Here is a 19,156-nt window from a genome sequence, read left to right as displayed (position 1 = left end):
AAAGACAGAGGCTGCCAATGCTGTGTAAAGACATATCAATCATCCTGCCAAGCCAAGGAGGAGGGAGCACTTTTCCCTGACAAACTGCACACACAGGACAGCCAGAGACATTCCAGGAGGAGGAGATCATGAGGCATAGTGAGAGGAGATAGAACTTTGGCTCTGCTGTCCTTTCCATATGGAAATCACAATGTGACAGGTACTTCTGGGATCCCTGTATCTACCTATTGAGGGGCTTCAGCTCCCAGTGAAGTGTGTGTAAGCCCATCATCACAGTCTACTAGGAAAAATGTGAGTTATGCTGGCCGTACATCAGGCCACTTGGCAGCCGGTCGACCATCCAAATCGATTATAATCGCAGTGCATGAAAATCGATGCTTCCAAGTGCATGCCCAACCAACAAAGCTACCAATTTCAGGATGCTAATTGGTCAATTGCGCATGCTGCAAGATGTCGGGCTAAAGTTGGCTGATCTGGTGTGCGGCGGCTGATTTTGGAACGAGCGACAAAACGATGAAGTCCCGGCCGCTTCGGGCACCACAATGTATAAATGTGCCATCCGAGCAGTCCCTGCTGGTTTGCCTAGGTGGTTCCTGTCTCCCCTCCTTCTCCAGTTTCTCATACCTAGTACACATGATGAGATTTTTCTGTCAAGTTTACTGTCAGATCGATTATTTCCAACATGTGTGATCTGATTTCGAATCGATTTTCCATTCACTTCTATGGAAAATAGATAGGACATGTTGGAAATAACCAGTCTGGCAGTAAATATGTCAGATAATCGCGTGTGTACCTGGCATTAGGTCTTTTTTAGGTGAGCAGGTGACATGTGGCGCATCTACCAACCATCAGCTGCTTTCATGTTACTGTAAGGCACTAGCAACTGCTTGGCATGGACCGTGGTGTGACACCCATTCCTTCATGCACATTTGAGCTGTGCAGAAGCTGCACCTAGAATTGCTTTCGTGTTGCCATGTAAGCACACTGTTTTAATGAACACCTGTGGTTATAAACCTTTTGCTAGATTGTATTAAATTGCCATCACACATCGGATGTTAGGCAGCAGACTGGATCAGGTGTGCAGTTTAGCCTGAAATTTTCCAGCCAAAGAGTGTTTTCCTCTGGCAGTTTAATGCAGCCAAATTGCAATGTCCATATGCACTTGTATGTCACTAGTAGTTAACCTCCTTAGCGGTATCGGGCATACCGCCAGCTGTCCCCAGGAGTCCCCCATTAGAATTTTAAGTGATTGTGTAGTTGTAATATGTTCAGCTAGAACTAGGCTAGCTAGCAATGGTGGCCAGCATCCCCCTGATTACTTCTGATCCCCCTGATCACCGCTAAATACATTACCCCCCTGGATCCAGTGATGGTGCAGCCGCCCTGCACATCTCCGGTCATCTCTATGGGGAGGATCGGGTCTGCGCATGACGTCGCCAACGTCATGTGCGATCCTCCCCATAGAGAAGAGCGGAGCTGTCCGGGGAGGCTGTGCCGATCGCTGGATCCAGAGAGGGTAATGTATTTAGCGGTGATCAGGGGGATCAGAAGTAATCAGGGGGATGCCGCCCACCATTGCTAGCTAGCCTAGTGCTAGCTGAACATATTACAACTACACGATCACTTAAAATTCTAATGGGGACTGTCGGCTGCAAACCCTCCGGCGTGCGTAACGCCCAGGAGGTTAAACTTGTCACTTGGAGGCCTCATGGTTGCTAAACTGGTCACTTGGAGGTTGCATGGTTGCTAAACTGGTCACTTGGAGGTCGCATGGTTGCTAAACTGGTCACTTGGAGGTCGCATGGTTGCTAAATTGGTCACATGGTTGCTGCGCCGGTCATTTAGAGCCCTTACGGTTGCTGCGTATGTCAAATGAAGGCCTCATGGTTGCTGTATTTGTAACTTTTATTGATTAATCAAAAAAAAAGTCACTAGAAAAGAATGTGTTGATGTTTTACTATGGACATACAATATCTGACTATAAGTTCAGACAGAAAGGTGTTCAAACTTAAAGGGCTCTTGAACTGAGAGGTATACCGAGGCTGCCATATTTATTTCCTTTTAAACAATACCAGTTACCTGGCAGTCTTGCTGATCTCTTTGGCAGCAGTAATGTCTTTATCACTCACCTGAAACAAGCATGCAGCTAATCCAGTCTGACTTCAGTCAGAAACATCTGATCTGCATGCTTGTTCAGGGTCTGTGACTAAAAGTATTAGAGGCAGAGGATAGGCAGGACAGCCAGGCAATGAGCATTGTTTAAAAGGAAATAAATGTCAGCTTCCATATCCCTTTGAGTTCAGGTACGAACTCAATTGGTACATTGATCACCTGGCTCTTCTCAATAGAATAGAGCCCCCAACAAGACACTTCAATCATTTGTAGTGTGGGCGGCACCTATACCTGGCTAACCTATACTGGGGGCAACTATTTTAGGCTACCTATACCTGTCATTACAGTGGCACACTTAGTAGGCCGCACTCGCTCCTTTGCCTTTTTTTTGGGGGGGGGGGGGGTCACTTAATACCCAGCACCGGGTGTCAATTGCCCTAAGTACGCCACTGAGGTCGCGGCTTAGCTTCCGATTGGAGGAAGCTCACAGAGGAGGGCAGCGGCGGGGACAGAGGCGACGGAGCGCAGATTGAATGAAAGTCTGCAGGTAAATAGAAGGCTAGCGACAAGGAGATTGTTGCAAGTCTGGCGCTTTGTACATGGGGGCACAGCAGACCCCTGGGGGACTAGAGGTGGCAATAACACAGAGGCATGTGATTATGCACAGGACATGCCTTGGTGTTCTCTTAAGATTCAAAGTACCCACCTCGGGTTCTCTTTAAGGACACCCAAGGTGACATGTGACATGATGAGATAGACATGTGTATGTATAGTGCAAAGCACACAAATAATTAGGATGTGCTCCTTTTCTTCTTTCTCTGCCTGAAAGAGTTAAACATCAGGTATGCAAGTGACAGTTTCTGACCCGGGTTGGAACCGGGTCGGACTGGGTCAGACTATAGCATAACCCTCACTGATAAGTAATTACAGCCATAAAATACTTTCCTATCAGTAAATGGCTTCCTGGAGCAGGAAAGATATAAAAAAGGTCAATAATTAATAGATTTAGGGCCTGATTCACAAAGCGGTGATAACTCAGTTATCACACCTAAAAGACTTTAGGCGTGATAACCTTTGCACCACACTGGTGAAAAGCCAGTTTAGGCGTGATAAGTTTAGGTGTGATAAGTTTAGGTGTGATAAGTTTAGGCATGCTAAGTTTAGATAAGTGTAGATAGCGTGCAAAGTCCCGCAAGCAAAGCAGCGCCATTAAACTCTATGCGAAGTGCACCAGACTTTGCTAGCGCAAAACTTTTGATCAACTGTGCACTGCGGTGCTAACGCAGTTAGTGCTTAAACTTATCATGCCTAAACTTATCACGCCTAAACTTATCACACCTAAACTTATCACACCTAAACTTATCACACCTGGGGCTTGATTCACAAAGCGGTGCTAACCTACTTAGCACGTCTAAAGTCTTTAGACGCGCTAACCAGGGTGCTAAGTAGGTTAGCACCGGATTTCTCAATCAGATCGCGCGCTAACTTTGCGCGCGTAAAGTTTTACGCGCGCTAAGTCCCATAGGCTTTAATGGGCACTTCGCGCGGTGCGCCCTGCGCTCTGTGCAGTACGCGCGTAAAGTTTTACGCGCATAAAGTTTTGCGCGCGTAAAGTTTTATGCGCGAAAAGCTTGTTTAGACGTGCTAAGGGGGTTTTCACAGGCGTGCTAACAGTTAGCACCGCTTTGTGAATCAAGCCCCTAAACTTATCGGGCTCGATTCACAAAGCGGTGCTAACCCAGTTAGAGACTTTAGGCATGATAACCATTGCACCACTCTGGTGAAAAGCCAGTTTAGGTGTGATAAGTTTAGGCATGATAAGTTTAGGTGTGATAAGTTTAGGCATGCTAAGTTTAGATAAGTTTAGATCACTTGCAAAGTCCCGCACGCAAAGCAGCGCCATTAAACTTTATACGAAGTGCACCAGTCTTTGCTAGCGTAAAACTTTTGATCAGCTGTGCACTGCGGTGCTAACGCAGTTGGCGCTTAAACTTATCACACCTAAACTTATCACACCTAAACTTATCATGCCTAAACTTATCACACCTAAACTTATCACACCTAAACTTATCATGCCTAAACTGAGTTTAGGCATGATAAAGGGCTTTTCACCAGGGTGCTAACTGTTAGCACCGCTTTGTGAATCAGGCCCATAAGCTCTAGCATACTTCAGTGAATGTGTCATTGGGCCTGATTCACAAAGCAGTGCTAACAGTTAGCACGCTGGTGAAAAGCCCTTTATCATGCCTAAACTCAGTTTAGGCATGATAAGTTTAGGTGTGATAAGTTTAGGTGTGATAAGTTTAGGCATGATAAGTTTAGGTGTGATAAGTTTAGGTGTGATAAGTTTAAGCGCCAACTGCGTTAGCACCGCAGTGCACAGCTGATCAAAAGTTTTACGCTAGCAAAGACTGGTGCACTTTGTGTAAAGTTTAATGGCGCTGCTTTGCGTGCGGGACTTTGCAAGCGATCTAAACTTATCTAAACTTAGCATGCCTAAACTTATCACACCTAAACTTATCACACCTAAACTTATCACGCCTAAACTGGCTTTTCACCAGCCTGGTGCAATGGTTATCATGCCTAAAGTCTTTTAGGCATGCTAACTGGGTTAGCACCGCTTTGTGAATCGAGCCCATTGAGTAGAGACAATGAAACAGTAAAAACTTAAACATTTGATTTAAATATAAAATAAAACTTTGGGATACCTAAAAAGGGTAATTGTTAGGAGAAGGAGGATAGATATACCTTATACAGATATACCTTATATAGATATACCTCCATATACCTCTCTCTTCAGTTCCCCTTTAATACGTTGCACCTTCCCGCTGCCGCTCCGCTCGTGTGCGCGACGCTCCTGCCGCTGTTTCCGTCAGGATTCCGTGTTCGGCGATTGGGCAAGAGGACCGAGCGGTCCTCTACCCAATCGCAATGCCTGGAATAAATGGATGTGACCGCGATCAGTGGCAACGTCCATTCATAAAACAGGATACAGTCACAGTATAGTTAAGTGTAGAAAAAAAAAAGTGAACACTTCCTATAACGGGAGAGTGTTCACTAGCGCCATCTTGTGGCCAAAAAGTTAAATTACACATACATACACTCACCTAAAGGATTATTAGGAACACCTGTTCAATTTCTAATTAATGCAATTATCTAATCAACCAATCACGTGGCAGTTGCTTCAATGCATTTAGGGGTGTGGTCCTGGTCAAGACAATCTCCTGAACTCCAAACTGAATGTCAGAATGGGAAAGAAAGGTGATTTAAGCAATTTTGAGTGTGGCATGGTTGTTGGTGCCAGATGGGCCGGTCTGAGTATTTTACAATGTGCTCAGTTACTGGGATTTTCACACACAACCATTTCTAGGGTTAACAAAGAATGGTGTGAAAAGGGAAAAACATCCAGTATACGGCAGTCCTGTGGGTGAAAATGTTGATGCTAGAGGTCAGAGGAGAATGGGCCAACTGATTCAAGCTGATACAAGAGCAACATTGACTGAAATAACCACTTGTTACAACTGAGGTATGCAGCAAAGCATTTGTGAAGCCACAACATGCACAACCTTCAGGCGGATGGACTACAACAGCAGAAGACCCCACCGGGTACCACTCATCTCCACTACAAATAGGAAAGAGAGGCTACAATTTGCACAAGCTCACCAAATTGGACAGTTGAAAACTGGAAAAATGTTGCCTGGTCTGATGAGTCTCGATAGTCAGAATTTGGAGTAACCAGAATGAACATGGATCCATCATGCCTTGTTACCACTGTGCAGGCTGGTGGTGGTGGTGTAATGGTGAGGGGGATGTTTTCTTGGCACACTTTAGGCCCCTTAGTGCCAATTGGGCATCGTTTAAATGCCATGGGCTACCTGAGCATTGTTTCTGACCATGTCCATCCCGTCATGATCACCATGTACCCATCCTCTAATAGCTACTTCCATCAGGATAATGCACCATGTCACAAAGCTCGAATCATTTCAAATTGGTTTCTTGAACATGACAATGAGTTCACTGTACTAAAATGGCCCCCACAGTCACCAAATCTCAACCCAGTACAGCATCTTTGGGATGTGATGGAACAGGAGGAGCTTCGTGCCCTGGATGTGCATCTCACAAATTTCCATCAACTGCAAGATGCTATCCTATCAATATGGGCCAACATTTCTAAAGAATGCTTTCAGCACCTTGTTGAATCAATGCCTCATAGAATTACGGCAGTTCTGAAGGCGAAAGGGGGTCAAACACCTTATTAGTATGGTGTTCCTAATAATCCTTTACAAAGCAACTGGAAGAGGCATGGAAAAGTCTGGCACTATAGTTTTATTTTCAGCAGATGAAAGCAATGCAGCAAGCAGCAAAATGCATGAAGAGCATATCTTGCAATGAAACTGACATTCAAAATGGTGATTGTGCGGAATATTGTTGCAAATGCTTAAAAGGCTGTACCTGGGTGTAGGTACAGCACATAGTATACCTGGGTGTCTGTCCATTTTGCTCGCTTTACGCAGCATAACCCGAGTGCCTGCCGGCTCTCCCATTTACCCTAATAATCCTTTAGGTGAGTGTACATACACAATACTAATACAATTAATAACTTACATTACCAAAGTCCCTTCCTCACCCCCAAAAAAAACCCTTGTAAAAAAAATCAGTTTGAAAAAAATGCATAAACAGTTGCCTTAGGGACTCAGCTTTTTTAATCTATATTTTATGAGGGAAAATTACTTTTACTTTACTACATAGGGGCTTGTAATTATAGTCCGGACAAAGAAAAAAAACAAACCAGAAAAATAACACCTATAATTCAAAAAATATATTGTCGCTATACATTGTGATAGGGACATCATTTAAACGGTTTAATAATCGGAACAACTGGGCAAAGAAAATGTGCCCACAGGAGAACGTTTAATTTTAAAAACTATAATGGCTGAAAACTGAGAAATAATGCATTTTTTCCATTATTTTCTTATTTTTCCCATTAAAATGCATTTAGAATAAAAAAATTCTTAGCAAAATGTACTACCCACAGAAAGCCTAATTGGTGGCGAAAAAAAGAGGTATATATCATTTTCATGTGATAAGTAGTAATAAAGTTATTAGGGAATAAAAGGGAGGAGCACTGACAGGAGAAAATTGCTCTGGTCCATTAGGGTAAAAAAAACCCTTGGAGGTGAACTGGTTAAGTGTGAGGCACCTATGCCTGGCTACCTATACTGAGGCACCTATTCCTGGCTACCTATACTGGGAGCACCTATTCCTGAGTTACCTATTTTGGAGCACCTATACCTGACTACCAAAACTGGGGGTCCCTATTCCTGGCTACCTATATTGGGGGCACCTATTCCTGACTACCTATACTGGGGTACCTATTTCTGGCTACCTATACTGGAGGCACCTATACCTGGCTATTTAACCATTTTAGCCCAAGGGTATTTTTCACCTTATGGATGTAACGATTGGTGTCAGCACACAGAGAGAATCTGATTATTGGTGATCTGCAGTATCACCAACAATACAGATGTATACCCGATTATTGATGATCTGCAGAATCACCAATAATATATATTATTACATGACTAACCTCTGGACACCTGATAGAGTGTAAGGCCCCATTCACTTTTGCGGTTCGAGTCCGCAAGTGTCCGAGGGTCCGGGGGCCACAAAGAGACCGTACGGGTCTCTGCGGTGGCCCCAAGTTGCATAGGACCGGTGCTGGAAGCATCCGGTCCTATTGCCAGTGTGATGAGAAACATCCGTTTCTCATTGCACAGCATGGCCGCATGTTCGGGTCAGGATCCGGCCTGGGTCCGCAGCCGCACTGGGACAAACTGAAAAATAGAGCATGTTGGAAAAAAAGCCGGACCGTCCCGGAGCTGCGATCCCGGATCCGGATCCGGACGGTCGCACGAGTGTGAATGGATACATTGATTAACAATGTATCCATTCACCATCTGCTGTGTACGGAGCGTTCCGGGTCCGGGGAAGCCGGACCTGGAACGCTAATGTGAACTGGGCCTAAGTGTTTTGGTGCAACAGTAGGCTATCTCCCGTGGGGCGGGAGACGCAGGTAACTATGAGCATGGACCACCTGAGGATCAGGTGGCCCTTGGCTGTGTGGGAACTATCTCCTAGGAGAGGGGATAAAGATAACCTGGGAGCCAGTGATTCCCTGCAATACTGGGAATCAGACTATACTGCAGCCAGAGAACTCCTAAGGGATAGAGCCCCTGGCTATACTGCAGAGAGGACTCTCTGAGGAGCAGGAGGTCCCTGCAGCTAACTGACACTTGGTGGAATAGTGCCACAGGTAGTACAGACAGACTGGACACTCAAGGGATGAGTGACAGCCAGAAGGGTCGGCCAGGCCAGGTCGGCAACACACGAGCAGAGAAGGTACAGAGACAGTAGGCTGATTCGGTAACCGGGTACAGGCAGGGTTTGGCAACAGGTAGGCAGATATGCAGAGGTACCGAATCAGAAAGTAGGAGAGAGGTCGACAGAGCAAATGGTCATAACAGATATAGAGCAAAGTCCTAGTCTAGGGTGTGAGGTCCGTGGTCTCAACACCCAGGAACTGGTCTAAAGTATAGCACAGCAATGACACAGTAATCCTAAGCTTGGGTGTGAGGTCCTTGGTCACAACACCCCGGAACTGGTCTAAAGTATAACACAGCAATGACACAGTAATCCTAAGCTTGGGTGTGAGGTCCTTGGTCACAACACCCCGGAACTGGTCTAAAGTATAACACAAGCGTAATCTGGCTAAGTGTGAATTCCCAGGTGCTCACACGTATGTATTCGCAACGGCAGACAACCTGAGAGTGACCAGCGAGATCTATATATAGTGCAGCGCTCCTCAGTGCCACCCAGCGCCACTCAGCCAATGACAGTCTGCGCTGGGATCAGCTGACCAACCTGATCAGCTGATCCCTCTCCTCCTGGCATAAGGGTCCGCCAGTCTGAACGCAAAGTCAGCCGCCCCGCCGCCAGACCGCGTCGACCGCGTCGCGGCTTCTCCACTATCTCTTGCAGTACCCCCCCCCCCACCCCCGAGGAGTGGACTCCAGACACTTCCCACCAGGCTTCCCAGGATGTGAGTCATGAAACTCTTTCTTTAATTCTTCCGCATGCATGCGACAATCTGGCACCCAAGTTCTTTCCTCCACACCATATCCTTTCCAATGAACCATATACTGCACGGAATTCTGCACTAACCGAGAGTCCAGAATCTTTTCAATTTCATATTCAGGTTGGTCATCAACCAACACAGGGGGGGGGGAGAGGAATCCACGTGCACTGCCGACTTTAACAGAGACACATGGAATGATCTCACACCTCGCATGCTGGCTGGGAGATCAACCGCATAAGTGACGTTATTAATTTTTCTGGTCACTGGGAATGGTCCTATGAATCTAGGACCCAGTTTGGGTGACAGTTGCTTCAGGGCCAAATGCCGAGTGGACACCCACACCAAGTCCCCTGGAGAGAATTTCCACTCTACGGACCGCCTTTTGTCTGCCTGTTTTTTCTGGGTCTGGAAGGCCTTCCCCAAGTTTCTCTTAACCATTCCCCAAATCTCCTTCAAAGCCCTCTGCCAATCCTCCAAGGCCGGGAATGGTGTAGACGCCACTGGCAATGGGGCAAACTTGGGTGATCTTCCCGACACTACCTGGAATGGGGAAAACCCTGAAGAGGAACTTTTCAGGTTGTTGTGCGCAAATTCTGCAAACGGCAAAAATTTTACCCAATCGGATTGGGCATCTGCAACATAACATCTAAGAAATTGTTCCAGGGACTGGTTAACTCTCTCGGTCTGGCCATTGGTCTGTGGGTGGTAGCCTGATGAGAATGCAAGATCCATGTCCAGCTGATGGCAAAAAGCTCTCCAAAACTTAGATACAAATTGGACTCCCCGATCTGACACTACATTTTCTGGAATGCCATGCAGCCGGAAAATGTGCTGGATGAAGAGATCAGCCAATTCCTGGGCCGAGGGGAGTCCTTTTAAGGGGAGAAAATGAGCCATCTTACTTAATCTGTCTTCTACCACCCAAATGACCGTCTTGCCCTCAGACCTAGGGAGTTCGCCCACAAAATCCATTGACAAATGGGTCCAAGGTTCACTCGGGACTGGTAAAGGTTTTAAAGTACCAACAGGAGCCTGACGAGAAGGTTTACTCCTAGCACACACTGCACACTCTCTTACAAACTCCTTACAGTCTGTTGCCAACGTAGGCCACCAAGCACATCTGGCCAGTAAATCCTGGGTTCTGGTGGCCCCAGGGTGACCAGCATTCTTGTGAGAATGAAACAGCTGTAAAAGTTGTAGACGGAAAGGTAGTGGCACAAACATAACCCCATCAGGCTTCCCTTCTGGAACATCCTGTTGGTAAGAACTCAGAGTGACTGTCCAATCCTTCCAGGTCTCAGTGGCGGCCAAAACCACCTTCTGAGGTAGAATGGTCTCAGGGGCTGAGGGTTGTACTGTCTCGGGCTCGAAACACCTGGACAAAGCGTCGGCCTTGATGTTTTTACTACCAGGGGTATACGTAATTACAAATCTGAATCTTGAAAAGAACAAAGACCATCGGGCCTGACGGGGGCTAAGTCTCTTGGCGCCCTCTATGTACTCAAGTTTTTATGGTCTGTATAAACTGTGATAGTGTGTTCTGCACCTTCTAGCCAATGTCGCCATTCCTCAAAGGCTAACTTGATGGCTAAAAGTTCCCGGTTGCCTATATCGTAGTTTTCTTCTCTGCAGGTGAAAACCTACGAGAGAAGTAGGCGCATGGGTGGCGTTTACCCTGTAAACTCGAACGCTGAGACAATACAGCCCCCACCCCCACCTCTGAAGCATCAACCTCCACGATGAAGGGGAAGGTGACATCCACATGTCTTAATATGGGTGCAGAACAGAACAGTTTTTTCAGTGTGGAAAAGGCAGTATGTGCTTCTGCTGACCATTGGCAAGTATCAGCCCCCTTCTTGGTGAGACTGGTGAGGGGCGAGACCACTGTAGAGTACCCCTTTATAAACCTCCTGTAGTAATTGGCAAAGCCCAAAAACCTTTGGAGCGCCTTCAGTCCCACAGGCTGAGGCCACTCCAAGACAACAGAAACCTTTCCAGGATCCATAGAGAGGCCAGACGTAGAGATAATGTACCCCAGGAAGGCAACAGAGATTACTTCGAAAAGACATTTCTCTAGTTTAGCGTAAAGCAGATTCTGTCTTAACATCCCTAGGACAAACTTTACATGCTTTCGGTGTTCCGAGAGATTGGCCGAAAAGATCAGTATATCGTCCAGATATACTAGGACGAACTTCCCCAACACCTCCCTGAACACCTCATTAATCAACTCCTGGAAGACGGCCGGGGCATTACACAACCCGAAGGGCATCACCAGGTACTCGTAGTGAACGTCGGGTGTGTTAAAGGCCGTCTTCCATTCGTCACCGTCCCTAATTCGAACTAGGTTGTATGCACCTCTTAAATCTAATTTCGAGAAAATCTTGCCGTTGGTAACCTGAGTGAACAAATCGTCAATCAAGGGCAAAGGATAACGATTTTTCACTGTAATCTTGTTTAGGCCTCGGTAATCAATGCAAGGATGAAGGCCTCCATCTTTTTTCTTTACAAAAAAGAATCCTGCCCAGTGGCGTAGCTAAGGAGCTGTGGGCCCCGGTGCAAGTTTTACAATGGGGCCCCCCAAGCACTCTATACATAACAAATGATATGGCGCACCAAAACCTGCCAATGGCAACCGCAGTATGAGAGGTGCAAGAAGGGGATGGGGAACAGTTTGTTAATGATTACTGCTATTTAAAGTATCTATAGAAGTGATTATTATGAGCACAGGACCAATAGAGAGCTAATACTGCAGTTGAGGGGTGGACCCCCCGGGGCCCCTCTGGCCTAAGGGCCCCAGTGCGGCCGCAACCTCTGCAACCCCTATTGCTACGCCCCTGATCCTGCCCCTGCGGGTGAACGAGAGGGGCGGATGAAACCCTTAGCCAAATTTTCTTTGATATACTCCTGCATTGCCAGTTTCTCAGGCCCAGATAGATTATAGAGGTGACCTCTAGGAGGCATACAACCAGATCTTAAATCGATGGGACAGTCGAAGGTACGGTGGGGGGGGGGGGAGTTTATCTGCTGATTTGGGACAAAACACGTCTGCAAATTCTGCGTATTGGCTTGGCACACCTTTAACCTGAATCTTGGTGTTACCCACGGTTACTTTCGCTAAACAGTGATGATAACAATGGGTAGACCAGCTCGTTAGCTGACCTGAAACCCAATCTATCTGAGGTGAGTGAAGTTGTAACCATGGCATGCCAAGAATAACGGTGGAGGTTGCCATACGCAGGACCAGAAACTGTAGACTCTCTTTATGTAGTACCCCAACACTGAACCCCAACTCCAGGGTCCGAGACAGGGGATGTCTACTTTGCAGAGGAGAGTCATCTACCGCAGTGACCAAAACCTGCTGGTCTAATGGAAGTATGGGAATCCCCAACTTTTTTGCAAACTCGTAATCCATAAAGTTGGCCGCTGAGCCAGAGTCTAAGAAAGCTTCAGTGGAAACAGTCTGACCTTCCCATGTGATAGAACAGGGAAGGAGCAGGCGATTATCGTTTAGAGGTAAAGACTGCGCGCCTAGGGAATTACCTCTGACTACACCTAGGCGGCAGCGTTTCCCGACTTCTTGGGACAATTCTGCACCTTATGACCCTCCTCTGCACAGTATAAACAGAGCTGTTCTGTTTTCCTGCGATTCTTTTCCACCCGTGTCAATTTTGACTGTCCAATTTGCATTGGCTCTGGCGGAGATGAGATGGGTGGAGGAGAGGCGTAGGAGACATATCTCACAGTGTTCTTACCCCGGGTCTGTTTCTGATAGCGTAAACGTCGATCAACCCGTACTGCTAAAGCGATTGCCTCATCGATAGATTTTGGTTCAGGGTGTCCCAACATCAAATCAGAGACTGCGTCTGACAACCCTGATAAAAAACAGTCTAACAATGCAAATGTCCCCCACCTAGCTGACACAGACCACTTCCTGAACTCAGCTGCGTAGACTTCTACCGGATCCTTGCCTTGACGCAAAGTCTTAAGCTTCCGCTCAGCAGTGGAGGCAATGTCCGGATCATCATAAATTATGGCCATGGCCTTAAAAAATTCCTCGACTGACGTCAAAGCCTCATGCCCTGCCTGAAGGCTATATGCCCATGTTTGAGAATCCCCTGACAGAAGGGTCTTAATAAATGTAATTCTCTGTGCCTCAGTTCCTGATAAATTGGGTCTCAACTCAAAATACGACATTACTCGATTTTTAAAATTCTGAAAGTCAGATCTATGACCAGAAAACCTTTCAGGTACAGACATACGCAAGTCTGTAACTGGAGGGGATCGCACTGAATTCACAGCCGTCTGAAGGACCTGTATGGACCCAGATAAGGCAGTGATCTGGGTCTGATGACCGTCCAGCACCCTGATGAAATTCTCCACCGAGGTGGTGAGTGCATCAAGACGGCTGTTGAGTGCGTCCATTTTGTTTTTCAGGTCTGCCGTCCTGTAACGATTGGTGTCAGCACACAGAGAGAATCTGATTATTGGTGATCTGCAGTATCACCAACAATACAGATGTATACCCGATTATTGATGATCTGCAGAATCACCAATAATACAAGTATGACTAACCTCTGGACACCTGATAGAGTGTAAGTGTTTTGGTGCAACAGTAGGCTATCTCCCGTGGGGCGGGAGACGCAGGTAACTATGAGCATGGACCACCTGAGGAGCAGGTGGCCCTTGGCTGTGTGGGAACTATCTCCTAGGAGAGGGGATAGAGATAACCTGGGAGCCAGTGATTCCCTGCAATACTGGGAATCAGACTATACTGCAGCCAGAGAACTCCTAAGGGATAGAGCCCCTGGCTATACTGCAGAGAGGACTCTCTGAGGAGCAGGAGGTCCCTGCAGCTAACTGACACTTGGTGGAATAGTGCCACAGGTAGTACAGACAGACTGGACACTCAAGGGATGAGTGACAGCCAGAAGGGTCGGCCAGGCCAGGTCGGCAAAACACGAGCAGAGAAGGTACAGAGACAGTAGGCTGATTCGGTAACTGGGTACAGGCAGGGTTTGGCAACAGGTAGGCAGATATGCAGAGGTACCGAATCAGAAAGCAGGAGAGAGGTCGACAGAGCAAATGGTCATAACAGATATAGAGCAGAGTCCTAGTCTAGGGTGTGAGGTCCATGGTCTCAACACCCAGGAACTGGTCTAAAGTATAACACAGCAATGACACAGTATTCCTAAGCTTGGGTGTGAGGTCCTTGGTCACAACACCCCGGAACTGGTCTAAAAGTATAACACAGCAATGACACAGTAATCCTAAGCTTGGGTGTGAGGTCCTTGGTCACAACACCCCGGAACTGGTCTAAAGTATAACACAAGCGTAATCTGGCTAAGTGTGAATTCCCAGGTCCACCTGGTTTTAACACACTGTGGGATCTGACTATGGTCTGAGTGCTCACACATATGTATTCGCAACGGCAGACAACCTGTGACTGACCAGCGAGATCTATATATAGTGCAGCGCTCCTCGGTGCCACCCAGCGCCACTCAGCCAATGACAGTCTGCGCTGGGATCAGCTGACCAACCTGATCAGCTGATCCCTCTCCTCCTGGTATAAAGGTCCTGCCTCCCAGCGAGCGCGCGCGTAGCTCTCCATCTGTGTGCACTAGAAGGCTCAGACAAACCAGACGCATGCTGCTGTGCGGAAACCGCCGGTCTGAACGCGGAGACAGCCGCCCCGCCGCCAGACCGCGCGGCAGCTTCTCCGCAATCCCTTACAATGGACAAGAGTAATTTTCACATTTCAGCGCTCCTACCGTTAATTTCCCAATAACTTTATCACTACTTATCACAACAAAATGATCCATACCTTGTTGTTTCCACCACCAATTAGGCTTTCTTTGGGTGGTACATTATGCTAAAAATTATTTTATTGTAAATGCATTATAATGGGAATACTAAGGAAAAAATTGATAAAATGCATTATTTCTCAGTTTTCAGCCATTATAGTTTTAGAATAATACATGCTACCATAATTAAAATCCACACATTTTATTTGGCCTTTTGTCCCTGTTATTGCAACATTAAAATGATATCCCTAATATAATGTATGGTGACAATATTTTATTTGGAAATAAAGGTTAATTTTTTCAGTTTTACATCCATCACTAATTTTTAGCCCATAATTTAATAATAATATGCCCTCTTGACATACATATTAAAAAAAATTATTCCCCAAGGTCAGTATGTGTAATTTTACTATTTGGCCACAAGATGTCCCTGCTGAGTACTTCCTATTCGCGTACAACAACTATGCTATAGGAAGTAAGGTGTTGCTACATTGTAACTTGGGAAGTGACGCAGGCATCAATGGATGCCTGCGATCACGATGGCCTAGAGGGGAGATTAATGAATGGGAACATCTAACCATTCATAAATCTAACGATCGGCGGCGGGAAGCGGCGGAATTTGGTGAGCGGGAGGAAGCACAGTATTCATTGTCGGCGGACATGTACGAATTGGTTCAGGGCACTTTTGTCCCCTGCAGCCAATCCCCCCTGTTGCTGGCAGCATCACGATCGCGGGCATCTCCCCACACAATTGCGCACACAGCTCCCCAAGCTGCAGGGAGGGGGCGCAACTATCGCGTCTCTGCAGCTGTAACAGCTGCCGTTGCGGACGTGAGGCTCACGTCCCAGAGGCCGAAATAGTAAACCACTTCGCCGCCCAGGTACAGTATATCTACGCTCCTTTGAACTTCATTTCCCCACCCGGAGCGTAGATATACGCACCCCCGCCGCTACCGCCGCTGTCAGTGCTCCCGCTCGCATGTGCGTGTGCTCCCGCACTCGTGCACGCCGCCCGCTCGCCCAGAGATCAATGAACGGTAAAAACCGTTCCCGTTCGTTGATCTCAGCCCCCCAGCAATGATCGGCTGCTTCTATGAGAAGCAGCGCGATCATTGTGAAAAAAAAAAGTATCCCAGCCTCCCTGAACTTCCTGTAAGCATACTTCCTATGCTTACAGGACACATTCACAAAAAGTTACTGTGAAGTAAAACTACACCCAAAATTTTTTTTCCTATACAAATACATTATTTTACAATATAAATTAACTCATTTACTCTCACACTCCTCAATTTTTTTTTGTAATAAAAAAATAAATAAAAAAAAATTACAATAAAAAAACAAAACATAAATAGTTACCTTAGGGGCTGAAATCTTTAAATATATATATCAAGAGGGTATAACACTGTTACTTTATAAATTATGGGCTTGTAATTAGGGATGGACGCAAAACTGAAAAAAATGCACCTTTATTTGCAAATAAAATATTGGCGACAAACATTGTGATAGGGACATAATTTCAACGGTGTAATAACCAGGACAAATGGGCAAATAAGTTACATGGATTTTAATTACAGTAGCATGCATTATTTAAAAACTATAATGGTCGAAAACTGAAAAATAATGATTTTTTTTCCAAATGTTTTCCTATTTTCCCAGTAAAACACATTTAGAATAAAATAATTCTTGACATAATGTCCCACCTAAAGAAAGCCTAATTGGTGGCGAAAAAAACAATATAGTTCATTTCATTGTGATAAGTAATGATAAAGTTATAGGCGAATGAATGTAAGGAGAGCTGAAAGGAGACAATTGCTCAGATGCTGAAGGGGTAAAACCCCTCAGTTGTGAAGTGGTTAATGTGGGGTGGGAGGCCCGGGTCCAAATTCCGCATCTTTGCCGCAAGGTTTGTAGCTGCGCCACTGGAGACAAAACTATATCTTTAACAGATGACAGGTCTAAACTGCAGCTGTAAATTACGGACAAAGTTAACAGATGTAGGGAGAGGGATTTCCCCTCCCCTCTGGATTCACTGATCTGACACACTAGCTTGAATGTCCAACGCCATTCCATGAAAAAAATTTGATAACATGAAAAGGAAGAGATAGGGTTCAGACACACTGTAAGCGCTTTTCGGGGTGCTTTTTGGCCATCAGAGCTTTCTGAGAGCTTTTTAAAAAATGCTCCCATTGACTTACATTAAAATCGTGGTAAAAGTCAGGATTTTACTGCAAATTTAATGTAAGTCAATAGGAGCGGTTTTTTAAAAAGCTCTCAAAAAGCTCTGATGGCCAAAAAAAGCGCTCAGAAAAGTGCTTATAGTGTGCCTGAGCCCATAAGCAGGGCAGGGGTACAGATACAACACTGTTTAGCAACAGCTAGTGAAGCTATTTGCAGCCCAATTTCAAAAATATGTTAATCGATAGTTGTCCTTTAACCTCCCTGGCGGTGCATTTCTGTCCGGATTTATGGTTTTTCAATCATTTTAGGCCTCCAATTCTTAAGTCATAACTCACCAAAATATGTCCGAATAAAGGTCTTGAAGACCTTTATTCCTATAATAAAAGACAAAAAACAAAATTGTTGAGGTAATTAAATTTATGAATAAACTTAAAAAATAGCGTAAAAATAAGGCAAAAAATAAGGCATCAGACTATACAGTATGCTCATATATACCAAATACACCTGCCGCATGAGGTATTTTTTGAAACCGGGAATGGCACAGAGGGCTACATCACAGTTGGGGCAGTAGAAGCGTGATTCCTTTCAGACTTCTTTCCCTTTGCTATAAGTCTTAGGCGGCAGGCAGAGAGTAGTCAAAATCCAGGCAGAGGTTGGTGCAGGCCGCAGGCAGAGAGTAGTCAAAATCCAGGCAGAGATTGGTACAGGTGGCAGGCAGAGAGTAGTCAAAATCCAGGCAAAAATCGGTAACAGTAAAGCTATGTACCCATGTCGCGATTTTGCAGTTGCCAATTTTTGCCAACGATAGTTTTTGAGCACCGAATGATCGTTTCCATGATATTGTGACGTGGATACAGGCGCACAACCACGTGAACATTGCGCTGCAATAACGACTCTCACGGCCAGGCCCGGATTTACATCTCAGGAGCCTATTGGCACAGATGTCCTGGCACCTTTAGACTTTGCCCTCCATGAACCCACAAACCCCTGGTGAACTGCACTGCTAGAGTGCTGGGTGGCCCAGCTTTCACCTCCCCCCTACTTTCCCTGCCCGGCATAGGTAGCCACAGGTGCCCGTTAGTATTAGGTGACAAGAAGTACCCTCAATAGTAAGTAGATAGAGGTGTCCCCAAGTATTAGGTAGCTAGAGGAACCTCAGTATTATGTAGCTAGAAGTGCCACCAAGTATTAGGTAGCTAGTGGTGCCCCCACTCAAGGGAGATCTCATCATTGGAATGCTGAGAGCTGGGTGAGTAAGCTCTTATTTAGTCTTTTCTTGGGACTCTACATAGGTAAGACAGAAGGGAGGCACTAAGGGGAGGGGAGTGAGCTGCCTTTCCATCATCAGGCGCCTGTAGGCACGTGCTACAGTGCCTTATGCTAAATCCGGCCCTGCTCAAGGCGGATCAGATAGCTTAGATACCCAACGACTCCCACGCAAACTACCATGATCGCTTGAAGTCCTGTTTGCTCCCAAAGTGTAATGCTGCGTAACGTCGCGCATACCCGTGGGCAGGAAGAGGCGTCACTGATTACCGTTGTCAAGGGGATGTTGCAGGACCTGTTGCGTGGTGAGTATGGAGAGTACGGCAGATCAGCAGAAACAATTAGTTCAGAAGCAGTTGGGAACCAAATGGCTACATTGTTAACATCCTGTGCTTTCAAATGAGCTTATCTGCCATCTCTGCCATGGCAGTCATGTGACACAGGGAGAGATCAAATTAGAACTTGTGATTAGAGACAAATGAGGAGGAATTAGACAGGCTAAACTCTCTCCATACATACTCTGTTATCCTTCTATCCTGTGCAAAAGTTCAGATCCAGATCCAGGTGGGGGAAATAGACAGGCTACACTATCTACATACATACTGGGCACATATCTCTATGTTTACCTACTGTGATGCAAGAGATCTCCAGAGGGGGGATTAGG

At 46.1% G+C, this 19,156-nt stretch overlaps 1 protein-coding gene across 3 annotated transcripts in view; it reads left to right on the top strand.

Moving 5' to 3' along the window:
- LOC137521330 (membrane-spanning 4-domains subfamily A member 4A-like) overlaps positions 1–19,156 on the top strand; it is a 92,050-nt gene that overhangs the window by 48,031 nt on the left and 24,863 nt on the right. The window lies entirely within an intron of this gene.

This window comes from Hyperolius riggenbachi, chromosome 6 (assembly GCF_040937935.1).
Source record: "Hyperolius riggenbachi isolate aHypRig1 chromosome 6, aHypRig1.pri, whole genome shotgun sequence".
Classification (NCBI taxonomy): domain Eukaryota; kingdom Metazoa; phylum Chordata; class Amphibia; order Anura; family Hyperoliidae; genus Hyperolius; species Hyperolius riggenbachi.
The sequence above is the reverse complement of the archived record's forward strand: the minus strand, read 5'-3'. Positions and strand labels throughout refer to the sequence as shown.